At 44.7% G+C, this 24,311-nt stretch overlaps 1 pseudogene; it reads right to left on the bottom strand.

The window, feature by feature from the left end:
• Nucleotides 1–23,284: 23,284 nt before the first annotated feature.
• LOC124096869 (small ribosomal subunit protein eS6-like) lies at nt 23,285–24,056 on the bottom strand (annotated as a pseudogene).
• Nucleotides 24,057–24,311: the final 255 nt, after the last annotated feature.

The following is a 24,311-nucleotide window of genomic DNA, read 5'->3' as shown; positions in this document are numbered from 1 at the left end:
TTCTCCTGCCTCAGCCTCCCCAGCCACTGGGAATATAGGCGTGCACCACACAGGCTCTATCTTAAATGGTAAACTACAGTGCAATTCTGAATCCCATGCATTAGCCTAGAACCAGTATCATATAGAATTCCTAAAGGTTGGCCCTTCCTCTTTCCTTGGGTTCAATCCTTGAGTTTAACATGGTAGCAGGTTCCTTTGGGGAATACTGAGAGGATGCTCATGGGGGTATAAGTGTATGCACAGCCAGAACCATTGTCATGGTTCCAGGTCTCCGCTCCACTCCAGGGGCTCAGGGACTATGGGCTGAGTCAGATGGAGGATTTCAGGGAAGTGATGGCAGTACAGTGATTCATCAGTCATTGTCCCCACCCTTGCCCAAGTTACAGTCTAATAGGAAAGACAAGAATTATACATGGAAATGTTATAATGTCCAAGTGCATTGTGCTGCATCCTGATGTGAATTCAGCACATTATGAGAGCATGCACCAGGGGAGGATTCCTCCCATAAAATATGAAGAATAAATAGTCAAAGCCTCAGAGTACTTAAGACATGACATTCTACTGCCAATTTTAGTTTAAAAAGTAGATGTTTACATGTGTAATTGGTATCTCCCTCTACTCAGTTTGGCACACATTGTTTATGTTCTGGAACTGACCAGGGTACAGTATGATTATTTATCTGCAATACACACATATATACATGGGGAAATGTTTGGAGAGACATACAGTAAAGCTATGCAAGCTAAGTTGTAAGTGATTTTTTACCCTTACTACTTACTTACCATTTGACCTCTTGACTCTCATTTCCTCTGGGATCTAGTTGTAGAACAGTCTTTGATTCACATCTGCACTCATAGGTCCCGAACAACAATCTAAAGCATCTAAAGCCTCAGGAGAAGTAAGCTGTCTCAGACTCACCCAGGACTACAGTCCTAAGCTAAGCAAACAGCTCTGACACTATTTAGACCTTCTGTGCTCCATCTCTCTGACCTATCTGGCATGGGCTGCTGCCTGGACAACATGAGTCCTAGGACCAAGTGTCCCTGAGAGGGACAGGCTGTCAGAGTCCCTGTGCATCTCCCATCCTTACCCAGAAGGCTGATGCAGACTGCATTTCTCAAAGACTTCACTAACTTCAGATAGAACAAATGGTTAGGCCAGGAGCTTAACTACCTTTGAACCCCTAAGGATCATCAAAACATCTTGAACGCCTTCCCCCATATTTTGGGTTTGTCAAAACTCTCAGTCATGCTTGGCTGATTAATTCTAAATGCATATGGCTTAAAAAGAAGAAGAGGGAGAGCAAATGGGATCCTTATGTTTTTGATTCATTCACACCTAATTCACCATATGGGGGGAAGGGGTGGAGAGGGGTACCAGATGCCCTGCACTCGACCATGATAATGGAGGAAGCCAAGGAAGCAGGAGGTTGGCAGGGGGGTTGATGCCAACAGGGAGCCAGAAAATCTAGATGTCACTCAGTCTTTCATAAGTGGCTTCTCTGTGCCTTTCCCCATGCTAGGCACTGCAGACACAGATAGGCCAGATAGATTCTTTGCCCTCAGAGCATTCAGAGTAAAATGCCATTTAAAGAAATGACTCCCCCCAAGAGAGTCAGGGTTGGAATAGAAATGGTAAAGGATATAGTGGGACATCAAAGAGGATGGAGTCATTTCTGCCTACAATGTAAAGAGAGGCTTTGTAGTTAACAATAATGTCAATCCTTACCATTTATTATTTGACCTGTGTATGAGTTTCCAGGGCTGCCTTGGCAAACTACCACAAGCTGGTTGGCTTAAATAAGGCATTCTCTTAAATACATTCTCTCCCAGTTCTGAAAGCCAGAAACCGAGGTAGGTAGCATCAAGCATGTTTCCTTTAGGAAGCTCTAAGGGAGAATCTGTTCCATTCTTCTCTCCGAACTTTTGGTGGCACTTGGCAATATTTCGCATGCCTTGGCTTGTAACCACAGCACCCTGACCTGCCTCTTTCACTGCATGGCCATCTTCTGGTCTCTGTGTGTCTCCTCTTTGGGGGACACAAGTCTATGCTTTAGGGCACACCCTAAATCCAGTATGATTTCACGTTGAGATCTTATTCCCGAGTACATTTACCATCGGAGGTACAGGGATTGACATTCGCACATATCTTTTTAAAGGACACAGTTCAAAATGGTGCACCATGTTTCAACCTCTTACATACACAATAGGATTTAATTCTCACAACAACCCTATGAGGACAGTACTATTACCAGTTATATTTTACAGATAAGGAAGCATGCTTAAAAAGCAAATGGCTTAGCAAACGTCATGAAACCCACAAAGGAAAGCAGGATTGGAATACAGGGCAGACAGCTGCACAGCCCTGTGTTTAGCACAATTGGCAGCTCCTTACAACACTAAATGCAGTCTCACCATATGGCCCAGCAATCATGCTCCTAAGTGGTTAGCAAAAGAGTTTATGATCATACAAAAACCTGCACCTAAATATCTATAACAGCTTTGTTCATCATTTTGCTAAAACTTAGATGCAACCAAGATGTTCTTCTGTAGGTGAATTTAGGTGTGAACTATGGTACATCCATGTAATGGAATATCATTCAGGGTTGAAAAAAAATGAACTCTCAAGCCATGAAAAGACATGAAAGAAAGTTAAATATATACTGCTATGTGAAAAAAAAAAAACAGTCTGAAAAGGCTCCACTTAATGGCATGCTGGGAAAGACAAAAGTATGGAAACAGTAAAAAGATGAGTGGTTTCCAGGGCTTTCTGAAGAGGGAGAGACAAATGAATAGTGGAAAATATAAGACTTTTAGGTCAGTGAAACTATTCTACATACTGTAATAATGGATTCATGCCATTGTACATTTATAAAAAGTCATAAAACTATACAACACAAAGAGTGAGCCCTAATGCAAACTATGGACTTGGGTTAATACTAATGAATGAATACTGATTTATCCATTGCAACACTTGCATCACACTGATGTAAGCTGTTAATAGGGAATATGGTGTGTGTTTATGTGTGTGCATGTCCATGCTCATGGGAGCATGTATGGGAACTCTCTGTACTTTCAGCTCAGGTTTTCCATACACTTAAAACTGTTTAAACAATGTCTAATACAAATAAATAAATAAGTAACTCACCAGGAGCCAGCCCAGGGAAGTACTGAGAAAGCTGAAGGGGAAAGTGCCTGCTAAGAAGTAAAGGGACCGAAAGAAACATCAGGGAAAGAGAGTAGGTCACTGTTCCCCTGACTTCTCCCCACTGGATCACCAGTTTTGTCAAGTTTGCAGAAATTATTAGACACATGTCATTTTTTTCTGCTTCTTAGCTCCAGGACCAGTCCCAGGCTAGAGGGCAGGCACACAGATGTAGTTAAGACCCAGTTTGGCCCTTGAGGAGCTCACCCCATTGAGGATGCATCAGATACACAGCACAGTATGGGAGGAAATGAAATGGACCTTGGGAGGCTGTGAGGACTCAGCTTCCAAACAGGGCCAGACACAGGCAGGGTCCCAGCACACAACAAGGTAAGGGGGTCCAGGTCTGACACAGTCGGTGATGCATTGCCTGCAGGGCTGACTCAGAGTCAGAGTTGCTGCAGGCTCTGCTCACTGTGGCCTCTGTGTATCCTTAGAGCTTGGACAATGGACAAGAGACTGTAGCTGGCCAAGCCCACCTTCCCTGTCGGGGTCTTTCTCCCTGCTCTCTCCTTTTTTCTCCCTCTTCTCCTGTTCTGCTCCACTTAGAGAAGATTTTATCACTTCTCCCTTGGCAGAAGCAGGCGCAGCAAGTGCCAAGGGAAGAAACTGCTGCCGTGGCTCTTGGCTCTCTCGCTGGAGCGTGCACTCCCTCCTCCCTTGGTCATCGGCTTCGCTCACCATCTGGCAGCCCAGAGGGCTCCTGACTGACCTCAGTTCTGGGGCAGCACACCAGCCATATCTCCCATACTTACATCTATCCAGTTTCTCCGCTGGCCCCTGCATCCCTCATGCTTGGTTAACAGGACTGACCCATCTCTCGGCAGTCAGTCTCTCCTGTCTGCTACACTTCCAACTAACCGTGACTGGCACTCAGCAGACACTGCACTGGAGACTCTATACAGGGCAACTCCAGGTACTGGGACACCTGTTTCTCCCAAGACTGCCTGATGTCCTCGCCCCAGTGGACTAGCTTGACCTGGTTCCATAGACAGGCCACGCCCTTGCATGCCTCCGGGTCTCTGCTCTTGCTCTTTTCTCTGCCAGGAACCACTGCTTCACCTTCAAACTCCTATTTAATCTTTCAGACCCTGATTAATCATTATCCTTCTACAAAGTCTTCCCTATTCTTCCCAGTGAATTCTCGCAGACTGCATTCCCAAAGCTCTTCCGTCTTGTGCAGAATAAAGCACCTTGCATAGCCTCTGTTCTCATCCCTATCCCTCTCTGCTCCTACCAAACAGATTTATTGCATTCTTTCCATTTCCCCAGAATATTCCAGAGTAACCAGCACATTCTCTGGGTGCTTAGCAAATGTTTATGGAGTGGATGCATGGACAGGAGGCAGTTAAATGTTGGTTCATTCTCAGAGTGTGGACACCTTCAGAGCAGATGGAAACCATTCAGGAAGCCTGGCTCTTCTTCTACAGCCCCAACTCCCACCTGCCTGGGCTCCACCTCTGTGTGTCTGGCCTGAAATTGAAACAGCCTCCACAGGAAATAATGCCCACTTTCAAACAGGTGTATCAGACTCTCTTCTAGAAGCTGAGAGATAGTCTCTGAACTCTCCTGCATGTTTTCCACTGTTGATCCAATTTTCACCACTGGCCTCCCTTGGGCTAATCACAGTCATGCAGTCCGTGAATTCACCTTCCTCTGAGACGGAAAGCAGATCATGGTGCATCCTTCATTGGCCAATACCAGACAGCACTGGGCTAGACTGGGACACCAAGATGAGTCAGATCCAAGCTCTGTCCTCGAGAAGCTCACATTCAAGGGGGAGGGCGGACCAGTGAATGAATTCTCAAAATATATGTGATGCAGGGTCAAAAGGTTAAAAACTCCCATGGCAGGTAGCAAGGAAGCGGGTGGTACATGTGGGAGTAGCCAAGAAAGGATACAGAGGCAGGCTTGGAGTGTTGAAGGAAGGCTTTCTGGCAGAGGTAATAGCAAAACTGCTGTTTTAAGTATGTGCAAACACAGAACCTTAGACCATATCAGATCCAGACCCCCAGGGTCATCTGTGGAGTCCCAAGGGCAATGTCAGGATCAAAAATAAGCTGCAATCCTACACAGCCCCTCTCCTACCTTGTAGCTTCCATAGGTAGGAGAAGCCCACAGCGGATTTGTCCACAGTTGCCTAGGTGTCTGTTGCCTAAGTGACTTAGGGGCCATGACCCTGAATCTCTGGACTCTAGTTTCTGGTTACCAGTCACTTCAAAAGGCCAGTCCCCAGAATCCTAGTCAGATACAGCCCTGTGTTTTAGAATGAGCACAGGAAGTGGAGTCAGTTCACTGGGGTGGAATTCATTTCTAGGTGTGCAGCCTCAGGCAAGCCACTTAGCCTTGCTCAGTTTCCTGATCTCTAAAACGAGAACAATACTAAGTCTTCCTTATGCATTACCACAAGGATAAAAATAACACACGGAAAGCTTGTCTTTCAGGACTCTTTTGCTAACCTTGAACACACCACGCTTTTCTCTCCCCTCTCATATGACCTCCTTTGGCTGGAAAGTTCCATCCCACTTTGTCTAGATAGCTCCTACTAGTCTTCCGGGTTCCCCCTACCACCCACCCAAATTACTCCTTAAGAAAGTGTCCCCAGACACCTCAGGCCCAAGTCCCTTGACCACAGGGGCTCAGGGGACCTGGAATTCATTTTGTGTTATATTTAATGGACTTGAACTTGAGCAGGTCATTACGTTTTTGCCAGCCCACTATACAGGCAGAGACTTTATTTTGTTCAATCCTATATCTCCAACTCACCCCTGTGGCCAGCACACAGCAGTGCTCAATAAACATCTGTTGAATTCATACCTAAAGCAAATAAATGGAAACTCAATGTTGAATAGGTATTAGGAAGGTTGTATCCTGAGTCTACCACTTACAAGGTGACTTTGTTGCTTCAACCACAAAATGAGGAGAATAAATATTCAAAATGACCTGCAAAATTAAGTGTTGACCTAACATAGATAATATGCCTGTCTCCTAGGAAAGACTAGGCATGAGATAGTGAGTTTTCTATCCTAAGGGCAAAGGAGAACTGGGGCCTCTTTTTCTGACTCTAAAGAGATGTTTCCAAAGATGAGGAACACATTGTGTGATCCTGACCCCCGTATCACCTGCCACCCTCAGGAGATGCTCACAGGGGAGTTGTCATTCTATGCCAGGTCTGCTGCCTGCGGCTGCCCCAGCTTGGGAACTGTGGCCAACCTGCATACTCCTGCCTCTGAACGAAGAAGAAAAGAGAGAGGGGAACATTGCCAATGGCCTTGTGTAGATTCATCATTTTGAATCCTCATTCTTAACATGTGTTTTCGATCTCATGCAAAACATGGATTTCTGGTTTCCATTACCTTTGTTTCATTTTAGAATATAATGTTTTTTATAGCCTGGGGAAGGGAGAGAGAAAGCAAGCCAGTGAACAAGCATGTGAGCTTGTATGCTTTTTGTTTTTCCATCAGAAGAAAGAGGGATGGGAAGGCCAAGAGACCAGGGATGGCAAACTTGCTAGACTCCTCAAGTCAATCATTGATTCTTCGAGCATTTACTGAGCACCTACTCTATGCATGTGGATAAACAAGATAAAGCAATGATCAATCCATAGTCCTCTGAAGCTAAGTAATTTGCAATTGAATGAGGCAGATAAACTGGTTTATGGCACATAATACAAGACAGATTTTTCTTCTGGAAGGAAGCAGAGAAGGAATAAAGAAAGGAAAAAAAGAGAGAGAAAAAAAGAATAAAGGCATAGGAAAAATAAGGAAAGGAAAGAAGGAAGGAAACATGTATTTCTCATGTGACAAGGATTGTGCTAAGGGATTTACCTATTGTACTTTATCTATTCCTCATAGCAGGCTTGTCAAGAACACCATCATGTTACAGATGAGAAAGCCGAGATTTAGGAGATACCCACAGTCTCACAGCTGGTAGAGCACCGGCCACCTATCTGCCTGCCTGGCCTCACACAGAGGTGATGCCAACTTGGCTCTGCTCTGAAGGCAGGACCAGCTGCTTGCATGCACAAGAGTGGATCCCAGAGCCCAGTTATTCCACCGAGTCTCCCAAGGCCTTCCAGAACCATAGCTGATTAAAACCAGTGGACCTTAGAGATCATCTGATCCAACCCACTCCAGGAGAAACAGATTCAGAAACAGGTGGGCACTTGCCTGAGGTCTTGTGAAGAGTTCATAGGAGACCCAGGATCCAGGTCTCCCCTCTAGAGTCCTCAGGGAAGTCAGCAATGCCACAAGCAGTGGCATTTAATTGCTTCCAGACTATGGAAGACTGCAACCCACCCTCATCCCTCCATTCCATCCTGGCTGAAGCATTCCCAGGTCGGCTGAGCAGAAAGGTTTGTTTTGGCAGAAATCTGGGTGCTGTCCAGCTCGATAATCGCCTGTGTTAACACACCATTATGTGTGTCATTAACAGACTTGGCAACTGGGACTTGGTGTTTGTTTTTTTTTTTTCTCTTTACATTTTTTTTTTTATTTTATAAAAATAGAAAAAATAAAATACTACTCCCTTGTGTGAATCAGAAAGATCAGCATTCCCAGTCACGCAGGTGCTCCCGGATGTAGATTGGGAGAGACTGCCAGAAACACATCATTGCTGCCCAGGAAGCATCTCACGGCTTTGCCCTTGAAGGAAGCCCCGTCTGACAGCATGGGCAGGGTTGGCTGCCCAGGGCCCACAAAGCCACCGTTCTCACCCATGGCCTCCTAGCACCTCTGCTATACCAGTCTAGCTGATGGAAGGGAAAAGGTCAGGGCTGGGGAGTCAAACAGGCGCCAGATTAAAGACCAGCTTTACCATTTTGTGGTTTTTGAGAACTTGATCAGAAGTTCAACCTCTCTGAACCTCAGTTCAATGAGAGTAACAATGAAATATTGTATATAACCCTCCCCTCCATTTATTCCTTGGTGATTCATCTGTTAGAAAACAGAAAGGCAGAAAGGAAGGGCAAAAAAAATATCATACTCCTGCTATTTAGCAGAACTTGAACTCAATGCACTCAAAATGTAATGATAAATCAGACACATGCCTGTCTTCCTAAAGCCTACAGTCTCCTAAGGGAGTTAGGGATAAAGAAACATAATTTTGTTATTACTCCACACCTGCATTTTAAGCAGTTCCCCCCTAACTCCAGCATTAACGCCATGATCCAAGCCGCCATGCATTCTCACCATGACTCTGCCTTTGCCTTCTAATTGATCTCCCAGTTCCTTCCTTTACTCCTCAACAGCCTGTTTCCGCCAAGCAGCCAGCAGGATCGCTTTCAAACACCAGTGTATCCTATCACTCTTCTGTTCGAGCCTCCCAATGGCTTTCCAAGAAACTTAGGGGGAAATCTCATATTCTTACATTGGCCTAGAAGGTTCTGGAACCTGGGACCCCAGCTGTCTCACGCCCTACCTCACTTCTTCTGCTGCAGCCATCCAGGTCTGCTCACAGCTCCTGGAGCACACCTAGAAAGCCTCCATTTCAGATTTCTTGTTCTCTCTCCCAGAATGGTGACCCCCCAGATATCTGTGCATCTTCCTCCCTCCCATCGTTTAAGTCTGTGCTCAAATGTCACCTCATCAGAGAGGCACTCTATCCCCTGCTTGCTTATATCCTTACTTGTTTTATTTCTCTCCATAGATTTGTCACTTTCTAAATCCTATTATATATCTATTTGTTCATTTTCAACCTCTCTCACCAGAATACTAACTCCCAAAGAGCAGAGAGTTTGGAACAGTGCCTTGCTTGTACTATGTGCTCAATAAATATTTATTGGGTGGGTGAGTAAATGCAGAAATTTACACATGCTATATGCCAGGCCCTAAGTGTAGCCCTGAGACTAACTGGACAGAAACCTTCCCTTCCCGACTACCTTGGGAATTACACAAAAAAACAGCTCAGCAGAACCCTGAGCTTTCCAGCCACAGAAAATCAGAGCCAGGGAATCCTTTTCAAATGAAAAGATTTGTAAACTGAGTCTTGAAGAATGAATGGGAGTAGTCAGGTAAAAATGGGCAAGTTGGAGGGCGAGGGAGAACATTCCAAAGGGAACACTTTTAGAAAAGGCTTTAAGGAAAGAAAATATTTGCTGTGTTTTAAAAACCACAAATACTCCAGTTTTGATGGAACTCTAGAGGCCAGAAACAGAATAATAAGAAATGAACCTGGAAACATAGAAAGAAAGAGACAATGGAAGGCCTTCTATTCCATATTAAAATATTGGATCTTCCCATGTATGCCCTGCAGAGCCATGAAAGCAGAGGGACATGGTGGGTTTCTTATGGTCATTGAATAGAGGATAAATTTGAGGGAGTGAAGCATGAGTTAGCTAATAACACAATAGTGACAATAAAAAATAGAACAGAAAAAAAAATGTTTTTCTCTCTGTATCTATGACCATCTTACAAAGGGACAGATCCTTTTTAATGCAAGAGGGACTTTTTTGTTTCGCTAAGAATTTCTATGACTTTAGTTGTACAGATTTGAAGGCAGAGCTATGGAGAGCTTAGAGCCTCCATATGATAAAAGTAAAGAATCTGGGAGTTCCCAAGGATCCTCAGTGGGAAAAAATAAGAATAGAAGAAAGAGGAGAAGGAAAAGGGAAGAAGAAAAAGGATGTAATTCTAGTCATCAGTCAGGGTGAATTTCCAGCGAGAAACTCAGTAGCAAAGGAGTTTGCTTTGGTCTTGGTTTTGTTTTGTTTGGTTGATATGATTTTTTTTTTTTTTTTTTTTTTTGGTGCTGGAGATTAAACCCAGGCTAAGCAAGCTCTTTCCACTGAGCTTCTCCCCCCACCCCTGCAAAGGAACTTCTAAAAAGAAGTACATGATTTATTATTTATGTTGTTTGCTAATTGATGGGGTTCTACTTCAGGATGTGATAGAATCACAGGTATGAACCAACCCTGCCACCATTAAAACAACAAAAAAAAAAATGTAAAAATGGACAAAATATAGAAGGCAAGGGTTCTTTGGCATTGGACAAAAGGCAGCACAAGATTATGATCCTTGAGAGGAGGTAAGCTCACAAGTTGAGCCCACAATTTTCCTATTCTCTAACTGGGAATAATTTCCTCCATTGCAGAGCAAAGAGCTAAAGTCTGAGCAGAGCAGAGCTCTGATTTGCTAAAGAGACAAAAAATGGCTGGAATCTGTAGAGCAGGACACCAGAAAGGAGTGACTTGCTCATAGAGGTCCCCAGAATCCTGTGCCCTGTGGTGTCTTTGGCAGAGAGCTAGATTATAATTGCTCAATGTGAGCACACAGGCTTACCACAGATCACCTACAACAGGTAGACAACAGAAATACTAGAAATCATCCAGTGTTAGAAGACAGAAGAGGTACAGGCCGGCCATGGTGGAGAAATCTTGTTCACATATTTCCAGTCCTCCTGAGACACCAAAATGATGACAACTTAGAAGTATAGACCATACCCTAGTACAAGACATTCTTTTCTTTTTCTTTTCCTTTTTTTTTTTTGAGGCTTTTTTATTTTTTATAAAAAATAAAGTATCAATAAGTTGCTCAGGGTCTTGCTAATTTGGCTGAGACTGGCTTTGAACTTGCAATCTTCCTGCCTCAGGCTCCTGAGCTGCTGGGATTATAGGCATGCACCCCCATTCCTGGCCAAAACATACTCTTGATAAGTACCATCCAATATAACTTTCTATAATGACATTAATGTTATTTGTACCATTCAAAATGATAACCACTAGCCACATGTGCTATGGGGCATTTGAAAGATGGCTAGTGCAACTAATAAAATGTTGTTTAATTTATTTCACTTTTATAACATAAATTTAAAATGTAAATATTCTATTGTATAGCACAGCTTTAGACCCAACCTAACAAAGACCTCACAAAATTCACAAGGAAAACAGTTTGTGATTGATCCCATTAAGTTAGAGGGGAAAGGAAAAGGCACTGGTATTTCCACAGATCCTGCCTATCAAAGCATAAAAACAAGCCTACAAAACTTTAAGGTGATAAGCCAGTAATTGTATCCCTCACTGCCTCTAGAATAAAAATTAACTTTTTTTAGAGAAAGATAACAGAACACAAGTTCTCTATATCAACATTATCTAGTACAGAATCAAAATCACTAGGTATGCAAAGAATAGAAAAATGTGACCCATAGTGAAGAGACCAATCCCCAAATATCCCAGATGTTGAATTTAGCAGACAATTCCTTTAAAGTAAAGGTTATATATTTTTTCAAAGAATTAAAGGAAGTCACTCTTAGTAGTAAATAAGTAGGACATCTCAGTTGAGATATTGAAACTATGAATAAGAGAACTTGAACTAAAAATACAATAACTAACGTTTTAAAAATGGAACGGATTGAGATGGATGTAACAACAAATTGGGGAAGAAGCAGTATAATGAACTTGAGAATAAACCAATAGAAATCAGTCAATCTGAAGGAAGGAAAAAAAAAGTTGAAGTAAAATGAATAAAACCTCAGGGATCTTCAGAACAATATCAAATGGTGAGTCTACATGGAACAGGAATTTCCAAAAGAGAAGAGAATGAAAATGGGGAATAAAAATATTCAAAAGAAAAAAAATGGTTGAAATATTTTCATATTTTGTAAAGACATAAATATATAGGTTAAAAATACTCAGTGAATACCACATAGAATAAACCCAGAAAAAGCCATACCTAGACATGTCAGGGTCAAGCTACAAAAATATGAGAAAATCTTGAAAGCAAAATGCATAATATGCAGATGTACCTTGACTCACTATAGGGTTACATCCCAAAAAAACCCCACCATAATTAAAAATATTATAAGTCCAAAATGCACTTAATACACCAAACCTATCAAAAAAAATCATAGCTTATAATTTCCACTGAATGTGTATCCATTTTGCACCATTATGAAGTTGAAAAACTATAAGTCAAACCATCATAAATTGAGGACCATCTGTATAGAGAAATAATAATAACAATATTGCTGACTTCTCATCCGAAACAATGGAGTCAAGAAGGCAATGGAATATTTTAAAGTGCTGAGAGGAAGAAAATAAATTGAACACAGGACTCTAAATTGATCAATAATAGTCATCAAAACTAGTATGCAATAAAGACATTTTGATAAGTTCAAGCTAAGAGAATTTAATGTTAGTGACATGATAGAAGAAATGCTATAGAATGTTCTTTAAGTTGAATGTATTGATGACTGAATACTCAAGTCTATCAACAGGGGAGGAATAAACAGCACCAAAAAAGAAAAAAAAAGGTTTTTTTTAAAGAGTTAAACATAATTTTCTTAAAAGATAATTGGCCAGCCACTTTAGGCAAAAATGAGAATATTGCAAAGTAGGGTCTGCAATTTCTGTAGAAATGTAAAGTATAACAATGAAAGCATGAAGCAGGAGATGTGGGTAAAGATAAATCATATGGTTATGCTATTGTAAAGTAGACAATACAAAGTTTCAGGTGTGATATTTACACATAGAGGGTCAGGTGTGGAATGAGTAGCATAAGATGAAATCTAACTGGATTTGTGTTGATAAATAAAAGATGCAACCACCAAAACTTTAACAGAAGTATAAATGAAAAGTCAATGGAGGAAGTAAAATGGAACTCTAAAAATACATATAATTGGAAAGAGTCATCAGAGTAACAAAAGACAAAAGTAAATGAAAACAAACAGCAAGATGGTGGACTAAGTTCAACCATATTAATAATCATGTTAAATGTAAAGAGACTGAAACACTCCAACTAAAAAACAAGAGAGAGAAATGAGACGGACAAATTGGATTAAAAAAAAAAAAAATTCGAGGCCTGGGAATGTGGCTCAGTAGTGAAGCATTTGCTTAATGTGTATAAGGCCCTGGGTTCAATCCTTTGCACCAGGAAAATAAAAAAAGCAAAATTCAAGAACACTCTGATTAAAAGGGATGCACTTTAGAATTTAAACCATAATACGTTGAAAGTAAAAGGATGGGAAAAGATATAATATGTATTGTGAACTGAATTGTGTTCTTCCAAAATTCATATTTGAAGTCCTAATCAATGAACTGTATTTGGAAACAGCCTTCAGGAGATGATACAGGTTATACAAAGTCATAAGAGTGTGGCCCTATACCCAGAGGATTAACGTCCTTGTAAGAAGTGAAAGAGATATTGGAGGTCTCCCTCAGAGTAGAGGCTGTGTGAGGACCCAGCAAGAAGGCAAGGAAGAGATTTCACCAGAAACCAATTATAATGGCCCCTTCATCTTACACTTTCAGCCTCCAGGATATATGGAAATCCAATGTTTGTTGTTTTAAGCCACCCAATCTGCAGCCGATTGGCTGGGCAAAATAACCGGGGGGTGACAAGCAACTTGTGAAGATTGAAACAGCAGAAGCCGCTTTATTACGGGACAGCAGAGGTATATATACCAAACTAATTACACACAGCTTAACTTAATTAACATCATCTAGATACAGCAGTCAGTCATTAAGGAATCCTCATCATCTTAATGGCTCGCTGGTGTTGCTTCACAAACCACTCCTCCTGGCAAAGTGCCAGGCACCATCTTGACTTGGTTGTGGCCCTCAACACAAATCTGTGTTTTATTGCCATGGCAGCCATAGCTGACTAAGACACTATACACAGAATAAACACAACAAAAGGGAAGTGATAAACTGACATCCAGGTGTCTGCCATTTGTGTGTTGTGATTCCACTGAGTGACAATCAAGTCTAGCAAAGTCTACTTTGCTTTCATGAAACCTCAGTGCAAGCAGGGGTTTTTTTCATGGACATTGAGTAAGAGCTTCATGGACACTGATTCTAGACACAGCAGAACAGAAAGAGCACATGTTCACACAGAACCCTAAAGCAGACATGACCATAAAACCTCAGCCCCATCCCTGGAGAAATTTGCAGAAACTTAAGGAGGAGATTAGACATCCACAGACCATGAAATAGTGGTTTAATCTTATATCTTAGGAGGTTGGAACTCCAGATGATATCTGGGTTTGATAATTTTTAAAAGCATCATAATTTTTGATGATGACAATGATGATGACAATGATGACTTTGATGATGACGGTGACAATAAGCATGATGATAGAAATTAAAAAGCTTTGGTCTCTTATTTCCAAGTCCAAGCCACTTTTCACTAAAACACAATGCTTTCTGCTTCCTAGAAACAAATTTCATAATGGAAGTTCAGATTAAATAAGGTTCAAGTTCAGGCTACTGAAAGGATTGGCAAAGTCTTCTCAGAGGAGGGAACTTTAAGACTGGGCCTTAAAAGAAGAGTACGCCTGGAAATTTTGGAGCTAGGCTGAGCCAGGTATCTCTGAGAGGTTGTCACACACTGTCATGAACAATGTGTCCCATGTGTCCTGAAGGAGGGACCTGATCTAACAAATGAGAACCACTGTGAGGGTTTGGAGCCTCTGGCCTGGGGGGAATTGCCAGCTTCATACTGACATTTTTTTTAAAAAATGCTTTTCTATGTAGAAAGAAAAAAAAATTACTTACTCAGGGATAATAAAACCCAATTCCTAGCGGGTTGGGAGGGCTGAATGACATCGTGGAGTGAGTGACCCTTTTAAAATGTGAGAAGCAATCTCCTCACTTCCCTGCTCAAATTGCTCCAAGGCAAAACTGCACTGAGAGAGGAAAGGAGGGAGGGCCCAGCGGCAGGCAGGGTTCACAGCCAGAGCTTCCTGGCAGAGAGACAAAAGTGCTTCCTAAGAAAGGTAAAGAGAGGAAGATCTTTCTGAAATAAAAACCTGGTTAATTTAGAAATTTACAAAAAAAAAAAAAAGTCTCCACCAGCTTCTCCTCTGGGAACCAAAGCCCCATGAACCATGGCCAACCAGGCGCCAACTGGTGCCCAGCCTCCCTTGCATTCCAGCCCTCCTCCCCCTGCTCACCTGCTCTAGCCACACAGCTCACCACAAATCCTGCAGCACCTCAGACGGCTCCCACATGGGGCCTTTGCACTTTCTGTCCTCCCACCTGCAAAGCCTTCCCTCCATGAGGATGCTTGCTGCCTCACCCCCTTCTCAGCTTGGCTGCACAACACCCTGCAGCTGAGGCCCCAGCTGCCTACTGTAAGATCACACCCCCCAGAACAGGCCCTGATCCCTGCATAGAGGCTTGACCTTTCTCTATGGCACCCACCACTGCCTAACACACCATACCAGGCACTCACTGATTTTGTCTCCTGCATCCCTCACTATAAGTCTTCGCGACTTCCAAGATCACAAGGCTGCTCAATGGTTGCAGCGGACTCACCCCACACCAGTGCTTTCCTCAGTTGCCTGCTTTTCAGACTCATAAATTGCCTGTCAGAAGTGTTTCCTTCTTTTATCCAGGTGACATCAAATATCTGGGCCATATTTCAGGCACAGGCCACAGACCAGGTAGCATTTCTGTTTCCAGGAAGCCCCTGAAACTCCCCTTTTGGATCAGTCCACTAGAGACAAATTAGAAGTGAAGGCACTGCCTGCACTCTTTCATGCACACAGTCAGGTGAGTGTGGGTGGGCAGGCACCCACAGATTCCCAGCCCTTCTGTCACAGGAGAGTTGAGAAAAGTAAGTGAATGCAGCACCTTCCCCAGGAGCCAGTCATGGAGGCCCCAGGTGGGAGCCCAGGAGGTGTGGGTCCCAAGATGAGTTGATGCTTATTGCCCTGCAGAGATCAGAATGCCAAGAGGCCTCCCTGGGCCATCGCATGCTAGGTCTTTAACAGGTCACTACCCACTCTGTACAACAGGGTGACCAGGTGATCTAGAATCCCAGCTAGATCTACCCTTCTGTGGCTTTTGTACTGATCAATACAGTACTCGAACAGAAACCCATCTGCTATGTAAATAAAACATGGATACAGCAACAGTTGCTAAGCAGGCTGAGCCAAGCCTCTCAACTCTACGGTTGATTTTTTATAACGTTCCTTCTTGACCCCTGGTCCATGTCAAGCACACAGCATTCTCCCAGGGGCTTATGTGTCCCATTCCCTTCCCTAAGGAAATCCTGAACACAGTCAGGCACTACAAGGGAAGACTCTGGACACTGCCCTCCCAGAGATGGAAGGGGACAGAGGGAGGGAAGCTGGCCCTGAGCAAGACTTCTCTCCCTGCAGGTGCCCCTGTGCTAGGTCATCAGCTGCTCAGGACCACCCTGACGGGGTTACTGTTATTCCCTCCTGAAAGTAAGGAAATGAGGCTCAGAGCAGGGAAGCAAGCTGCCCAAGGTCACACAGCTCGAAAAGAGGATGCCAAGATTAACTCAGTTTTCTCCAGTCTGTGCTTTTCTCGTATTTGGCCAGGCTCTGACCATACTGGGTGGAAAGCCATAAGCACCCAAAGAGCACTTTCCCTCCAGCTGACAGTTCCTGGAGAGCTTCCTGGGGGAGAAGCAGCATGTTTTGAATGAGGCCTGAGGCCAGTCAGGGTTTGATGGGTACATCCTGTAACACACACAAACACACTTCTGCACGGACCCGAAGTGGCTACAGCGGCTGATCAGGCTGGGAGACTGTGTGTTACACACTCAAAGAGAGCTGTTGATGTAGTGCTGGCCACCCTCCAGCTGTGGAAGCAGGGGGGTCCCAGCCCACTTATTGTTTCTTTTTCCACCAGCAGAAAACATCTGTCCCGTGAAAGTTATATTTGCTGAGAGATCAGCAGCAGAGCTGTGGCCCAAGCCTCCCCTCCCAACCATACTGTCAGCAGGTCCACAGCTAGTGTCAGTGGGTCAGACCAGGGATCCCAAGGCCTTGTGGCACTCTGAGCTGACCAGAAAGAGGGTTTCCTTGCCCTGAAATGCAACTAGGACTCTCATAAACAGAACTTGAACGTAGAAGCAGCCTGTGGATCACACTTAACTGGCACTACTTGCAAAACCCCTGAACAGGATGGCACCTTAATTCTCTGAAGAGAATTCAGAATGAGGTAGAGGCAAAGAAGGTTGAAAAGGAGTAAACTGTCAAAGATGCTTATATGTTCCAGCAATGCAGGTTGCCCCTGTCTCTCTTCCCCCAACAAATGGCCCTGGCCTGAGGCCCTCTGTACACCCTTCCACCATGCAAGGATCAGGGAGGTTGTGTGTCCTCCTGGGAGCAGCTCCAGTTTTGAAGCAATGAATCCAAGACCAGGCAGGTCAGCAGGCCAGGCTGGGACATGATGCAGAGTGCAAGGCTGCAAGGTCTCAGTCCCTCACAACCTACCCTATCACTTCCCCACAGTGAGTAATCAAGGATATTTATGGATGCCGAAGAAAGATAAGCAGCATTCAGAGCAGGAAAGATTCATAAGAGGCACAGTAAGGTTTGCACTTTGGAAAGTCAATCATGATTCATTACAAAGGATATGCACTTGGAGTCTGTAGCACATAAAATCATTTTTCAGTCTGGAAGCCAGGTGGGTGCCAGCTTACAGAGAGGTCCCCAGAGGCTAAGCTGATCTACAAACACTGAATCACCCTTGTGAGGACTGTGACTGGTATGTTACAAGTGTGACTCATGGAGAATGAAAGGATGGAGCACACAGAACTCTGGGGAACCACCCGTGTGTTACCCCTCTGCTGGACATGGGCTAACCCAGCCCACATGTAGCCCCAGAACAGATTTCTCTCAGACAAGAGAAAAAGACACCTGAACCCTAGAATGAGCATGCCACATGACCTGGAGCTGCTTATGCCCCCTCTAGGACCTGTGTCACTGCTGTGGGGATGGCAGCCTGGGCAGAAGTTGCATTTGTTCCTGTGTTCATTGTGTGAATGTACAGATGTCAAGCCCAGGCCCTGTGTTAGCTCCAAGGCTGGGCCGCCTCTTGCCACTGGCTTGCACAGCCTGGAATTTCTTCTATTCAGGAGCCCTGAGGTCATTTTCATGACCTTAGTGCATGTTAGACTCAGGCTCTGGAGTTAGACCCCTAGTTCACTCACGTCCAAGTCCAAACTCCAACATTCCTTTGCTGTGTGATTTTGGGGAAGTGACTACCATCACAGTCTCTTACTTCCTTTACCTGTAATGTAACTGAACACCTTGTAGGGTGGTTGCAAGCAAATAGATAATCCTGAGAACATGTAGCATAGCTCCAGGCCTGGCTAGTGTCAGCTATCAGTGACGTAAGTTAGAGCCATGAGACAGGTGAGTTGCTCTAGAGCCCAGTGAGAGTTTCGCAAGGTGATGAGAGGGGAAGGAGGGATGGCAGAAAGCCTCCTGCGGGACAGGTTGCATGGGATCCAGAGGCCTGAAGGCCAGAGTGTGTAGAGCCCAAGGGAAGGGAAAGGGACAGGGACTGGCTGTGAGTACAGAAGGTGGCTGGGCCCCAGGCTGTGGACAGCATCACAGAACACTTAAGCATCTGGACTGCATCTGAGGCAGGGGGTCCATAAAAGGGCCCATCCAGGGCCTTCAAAGGGGCTGAGCTGATCAGATGTAGAGGGGTGATGCTGCAGTGGGAAGGGAACACAATAAAGGAACATCACAGCCACAAAGAGGCCAGACCCCAAAACAGCACTTGAGGCTGAGTGGGGCCAGGTGGGCAGGAAGGGGAGGAGGGTTAAGGGACCAACTCCCAGGCCCTGGGGAGGAGGGAGCACCATTTGCAAGGGTCCCCCAGCTCCCTTCAGCTCCAACATTCCAGGATTACAGGATCCTCCAAGACTTCATGTGGCCGCAGCTGGACAGTATGCACACTTTGGGGATTTCATCTCTTTTCCTTGGAGTTCATGAGACAAAAAGCTTTAGGAAGGGGATGATGTTTCAACCAGAACCAGAGTTAGATCTGGCCAGGGAAAAGGTGGGGTGGAGGCCACACTCCAATCCCCAGAGGATCTGCACACCCACCGGGACAGCTCTGTCCTCTCAGCTTCCATCAATCACACACATGGCCTTCATCCCAGCTTCGTGCTGCAGTCTCTGCTGTAAACACTCTGTTGGCTGCACGGGGAGGTTCGTCATACTTGGAGAAGCTCTGCCACAGTGCAGTCTAAGGCCTCAGAGACGGTGGGCTCAGGGAGGGAAGGATGATGGAGCAGGGGCTAACTGATTGGGGCAAGGTGACAGGGTGAGTGGGAGGTGCTGTCCCTGCTAGAGAAAGTTTGCCCAGGGAGTTCCACAGAAGGGAGTCGGGTTAGTGAGGGCCTTCTCCTGGGGACATCACCCCACAGTCCTCAAAGAAGCTTTTGCTATCCATTTACAATGACAACACTGAGAGTCAGAACCAGAGAGGACTGACCTACATGTACACAGCTATTAAATCACGTGCATGGATTCAGACCCAAACTCACCGGCCTCCAAAACCTACCCATTTGCTTACTCATTCCTTCAGTTATTCATCCAAAAACAGTCACTGAGACCCTGCTAAGTGCTAGGTGGTGCGCCAGATACCAGAGATGCAGGGCAGCCATGTCTCCCACCATCACAGGAGACACCCACCCCTGTATCAAGTTAATCAATGGTAGTTCCAGATAGTAAAACAGGGTGAGCCGATCAGAGCCAGGGGGTTAAACTGCAGCTTAAGTCCAAATCCTGCCCACAGGATTGCAACTGCATTCTAAGAATGATTTTCACATGTTTAAAGAGTTATAAAGACAACAAAAAATATGCCACAGAGACAATACATGTCCCACAAGATCTAAAATATTTACTGTCATTGCCGATGATGATTGAGGACCCCTCGTCCAGAGCCTGGTGGCTCCTTGCAGATGGTCAGGGAAGACCTCTATGTGGATGTGACTTTGAACTGAGGCCTGATAAAGGAAAGGAACCACCAGGAGAAGAGACCCAGAGAATGAGAATTCCAGCCCAGAGAACAACAAATGGATGCAAAGGACTGGAGTAGAAAGAAGCTTAGCATGTTCAAGAAAAAAAAAGAAGAAGAAGAAGGCCAACATTGCCTGAGTACAGGAAACAAGAGGGAAAGTGGAACCAGAGGAGCACTAGGGCACAGCAGGCAGCAGATCATACAAGGCCTTCTAGGGCAAGGTGAGGGCTGTCCTTTCCACTAGATGGTGCCTGGCAGCGCTAAGTGAGACTTCCACAGATGTCCATACAGAAGGGTCCAGTCTAGTGGTTCAAGGATCGCATAAAGAATCCAGAGACAAGAGACACTTGAGCCAGACACCCGGCAGCACCAACTCCCAGATGATGTGGTCATTTCCCTTAGAAGAGTCCCAAGTGGTCAGAGGGTGCCAAGAAGGCACTCCAGGAGGGACAGGGCTGCCGAGTTTGGCAGGCTGACACAACCCTGGTCAGACAAACTGGAGTTCCAAGTAGGGCTTGAGTCTCCAACAGGAAATGGAGGAAGAAATATGAAGAACCAAGAATGTCCGAGGACATGAAGAGGTTGATGGTCACCACAGTGACTTCTTGAGCTTTAGGCTACCCAGGCCTCACCAATACACATCAAAAATTGGGACCATGGTCACATTAAGTCCCCTTCTCGCCCTGTGCTCTCTATCCTGATTAGGCAAGGTTCAGGAAAGGAGAGGGGCCACCCCAGGATGAAGGGAGCAGCAGAGGCCCCACCGAGGAGCTAGTGGGAGACGTGAAGGGGTTAGGGTACCAAGTGAGTCTCTCTGGGCAGCCACTGATATGCAGGGAGGCGGGGGACATCTGGACAGCACACGGAGACCTCAGCCACAGGCACAAGTAGACTTCCCGACAGTCAGAACCCAACTTCTGGCCTGGAGGAGGAAGAGGCAGAAATCATCTGTGACTAGCTGTAACATTTTGTACTTTGGCGACCACTTCATTTAAAATGGCTGTTCTCCTGAGCATGTCCCCAGGCAACATGTGTGCTGTAATTTGATTTTTTAAAAACAACTTTTATTGGTTTTTTTTTTTTCTTATTTATAAGAGTAGCGCTTTTTTTTTTCCCAGGAAAATCACAAAATTCAGAGGAACCAAAAAGAAGAAAATACAAACCACTCATCCTCTCACCCAAACAGTCATTATTAACACCTTGATGTCTGTTTGTCCAGCCTGTGCCTCTGTCACTGCTGAGCTATGGCCTATCTTCATCTCTGTCCTGGTTTTCCTCTCAGCCACTGCCCCCATGTTTATCCCACCCAGCTGGCCTCCCGGCTCAGGAGACCACCTACCACCTCCATGCCTTGGACTCCCACACCTGCCTTTGTCCTTCTGTCAATCACTGCCACCTCCGTGGCCTACGTGGACATCCTCGTGGATTAGAAGAAATGCAGGCCCCACTCTCTGCTCTTCTAAGAGATGCCCCAGGGTTTAACTGCTCAGCCCTCTCATCTTTGGGCTGATGGGATCCTCCAGGGGCTGGATGGAGTGTAAGAGACCCACTCTGTATCTGGAAACATTACTTTGAGAATGACCCTACGTGTCCTTCCCCTTGGTGGGCATAGTGCAGGGAGTTAATAACCTCCCACGTAACCTCCCACTCCTTGCCCTGTCCCTGGCTGATTTCTCCAGACACACCATGGTGCCCCACGTTACCTGAAGGAGAAAAGAGAAGTCACCTGCCTTCAGCTACCACCAGACTCCCTCAATACTATGTTGCCTCTTAAAAGGGATATACAGGACACAAACTCTGGTAGCCTTCTTTTTCACCTGTCAATATATTTTGAGCGTGCTTGACCAGTTTGTTTTTGCTTCAAGTTGAACGCTTGCACAAAATTCCACTATATGTTTAGCTTAATTGATGTAAACAACCCCCTATTCTAGACATCTAAGTTGTGGCAAACATTTTCAATCACAAATAAAATCAAGCAATTTCACTTTTAAGTGGGAAGACATCCCTCTGCAGAAATTCCTTTATCAATCATAGAACTTCAGAGGAAATGTTCCACATCAACTATTGTTATGGTTTGGATGTGAGGTGTCCCCCAAAAGCTCACGAGTGAGACTGTGCAAAAAGGTTCAGAGTAGAAATGATTAGGTTATAAGAGTCTTAATCCAATTAGTGAATTAATCCCCTGCTAGGGATTAACTGAGTGGTAACTGAAGTGGTAGGGTGTGGCTGGAGGAGGTGGGAATTGGGATACATATTTGCAACTGGCAAGTGGAGTCTCTCTGCTTCCTGGTCACCATGATGTGAGCTGCTTCCCTCTACCACCCTCTCCTACCATGATGTTCAGCCTCACCTCGAGCCCTGAGGAATGGAGCCCTCAAATAAACTCTTCCTCCTCTATAATTATGCTGGTTAGGTCCTTTAGTCAGAGCAGCAATAAAGCTGACTGAAACACCTATTGAATTCAGTTGGAATTAAACACCTATTAAATGTGACACGTGTCACTGTGTGATTCACACTGTACAGAGTCTTGAAGGTGGATGCAAAGATTCAGATAAACGCAGTTCGTGTCCTGAAAGAACTCAGTCAAGTGAGAGGCAGGCAGGACAGGAATGACCCCGATGTGAGGCAGAGCACACGCTGGTTCTGAGGTGGTGAGGGAGAACGTGCTAGGAGTGTTACAGGCCCAGGATCTGCCAGAGAGTCCTGCCCTGGTCCACCACTTTTTTTGTTTTTGTAACTTCTTTTTGGTAAGTCCATCCTCTCTCACTGACTATTGCGATCACAGCACAACACGTCAGACGTGTCACTCAGAATACCAGGCATGAATTTGGGCTGTGGCTGTAGCTCAGAGGCAGAGCGCTCGCCTGGCATGCGTGGGGCACTGGGTTCTATCTTCAGCACCACATAAAATAAAGTTATTGTGTTCATCTATAATTAAAAAATAAATATAAATAAAAAGAATACCAGGCATGAATTTATTGAAGGAATGGAAAAGAGGAAAGGGGATCCTTTCAGGGAAGAGATGGATCCACCCAAAAGCAAAAGAACAGTGTGTCCCTCCTTGCCCTCCAGTTTTCTTGGGGTCCCAGGGAAATTTCCAGAGAGTCCTGCACTGGTCCGCCACTTTCTTTGTTTTTGTAACTTTTTTTTGGAAGGTCCATTTCTTGACTTTTTTTTTTCTGGAGGTCTGATCTTACTTATTTGTTACTTTTAAAAATTCTTATTTTGTGGAGCTGGGGCTGTGCTCAGTGGTAACGTGCCTTCCTCGAAGGTGTGAGGCACTGGGTTCGATCCTCAGCACCAAATAAATAAATAAATAAATTGTGTCCATCTACAATTAAAAAAAAATTCTTATTTTTGACTGGACTCAGAATTAGAAGTTCTCAGAGAAGACAGTCTGTGACTCTTGGCAATCTGTTCCTGGAGTTTTTCTTTGGCTTTTTTCATTCTCTTGGCCAAAAGTTTGGCATATTCTGCAGCCTCTTCCTTATTCTTCTTAGTACTGCTTCTTCTGAGCAATATGCTGGCGCTTGTCTTGCAGGACACGTAGAGTAAAGAGACACTGAATCTCCAGTGCTTTGGTCCTGGGTTTTTTAATCTTCCTTGTTTAGGGATTTTCTGACCACATATTGATGGACATCATCTTCCTTACAGAGATTGAAAAGTTTGTGGATTTACTAGCTCTTTTGGGTCCCAGTCTACGAGGTACAGTAATATGTGTGAGTCCAGGGCTCTCACACTCTCCTTTTTTTACAATAACCAAGTTGAGAACACTTAGATCGACATCCACAATGCAACCTCCATCAGAATGGCACTTTCTCTCTCCAGTTCGCCTTGGTCTATCACAGGAATGCCCCTTACTCAGTAGCAGGCAAACACAGCCATGGGTCAAGACACTCTGCTTCATGGGGAAACCTTGTCTGTCATTCCCACTGCTGATTCAAACCACAGAACCCTTCCATTCTTCACCCATGGCATCAGTAGCAACCTCTGTGGCCGTACACTTTTCATAAAAAGTGTGAAGTTTGCATTCACTGTCCACTTAAATGAGTTTCTGGCAGCCAGTAGCTGGGAAGGGGATATTCAGCGTCAAGAGGCTTTCTTGACTGGCAGAAGATGACATCAAATTTTCAAGTCTCCACCATGCATGGTAAAGGTCTAGGACAACTCTAGGTCACCCTACTGCCTGGTTCTAATTGGAACCTGTTCTTAACAGATTTTGTGGTTGGTGGAATTTTCCTTATCTCCTTGCCTTCTTGAACCCGGTCTGTGTAAGGGTCACAAAAGTACTACTCCCCCCCTCAGGGTAACTTGTGTTCTTCTTATCAGCATTTCAGGCCTGCATTTCTCCTTCAGATAAAAGGTTATTTGTTGAGGA

This window comes from Marmota monax, unplaced genomic scaffold, assembly GCF_021218885.2.
Source record: "Marmota monax isolate L192 unplaced genomic scaffold, Marmota_monax_Labrador192_F-V1.1 WCK01_AAM20220418_F8-fsc00023, whole genome shotgun sequence".
Lineage (NCBI taxonomy): Eukaryota > Metazoa > Chordata > Mammalia > Rodentia > Sciuridae > Marmota > Marmota monax.
The sequence above is the reverse complement of the archived record's forward strand: the minus strand, read 5'-3'. Positions and strand labels throughout refer to the sequence as shown.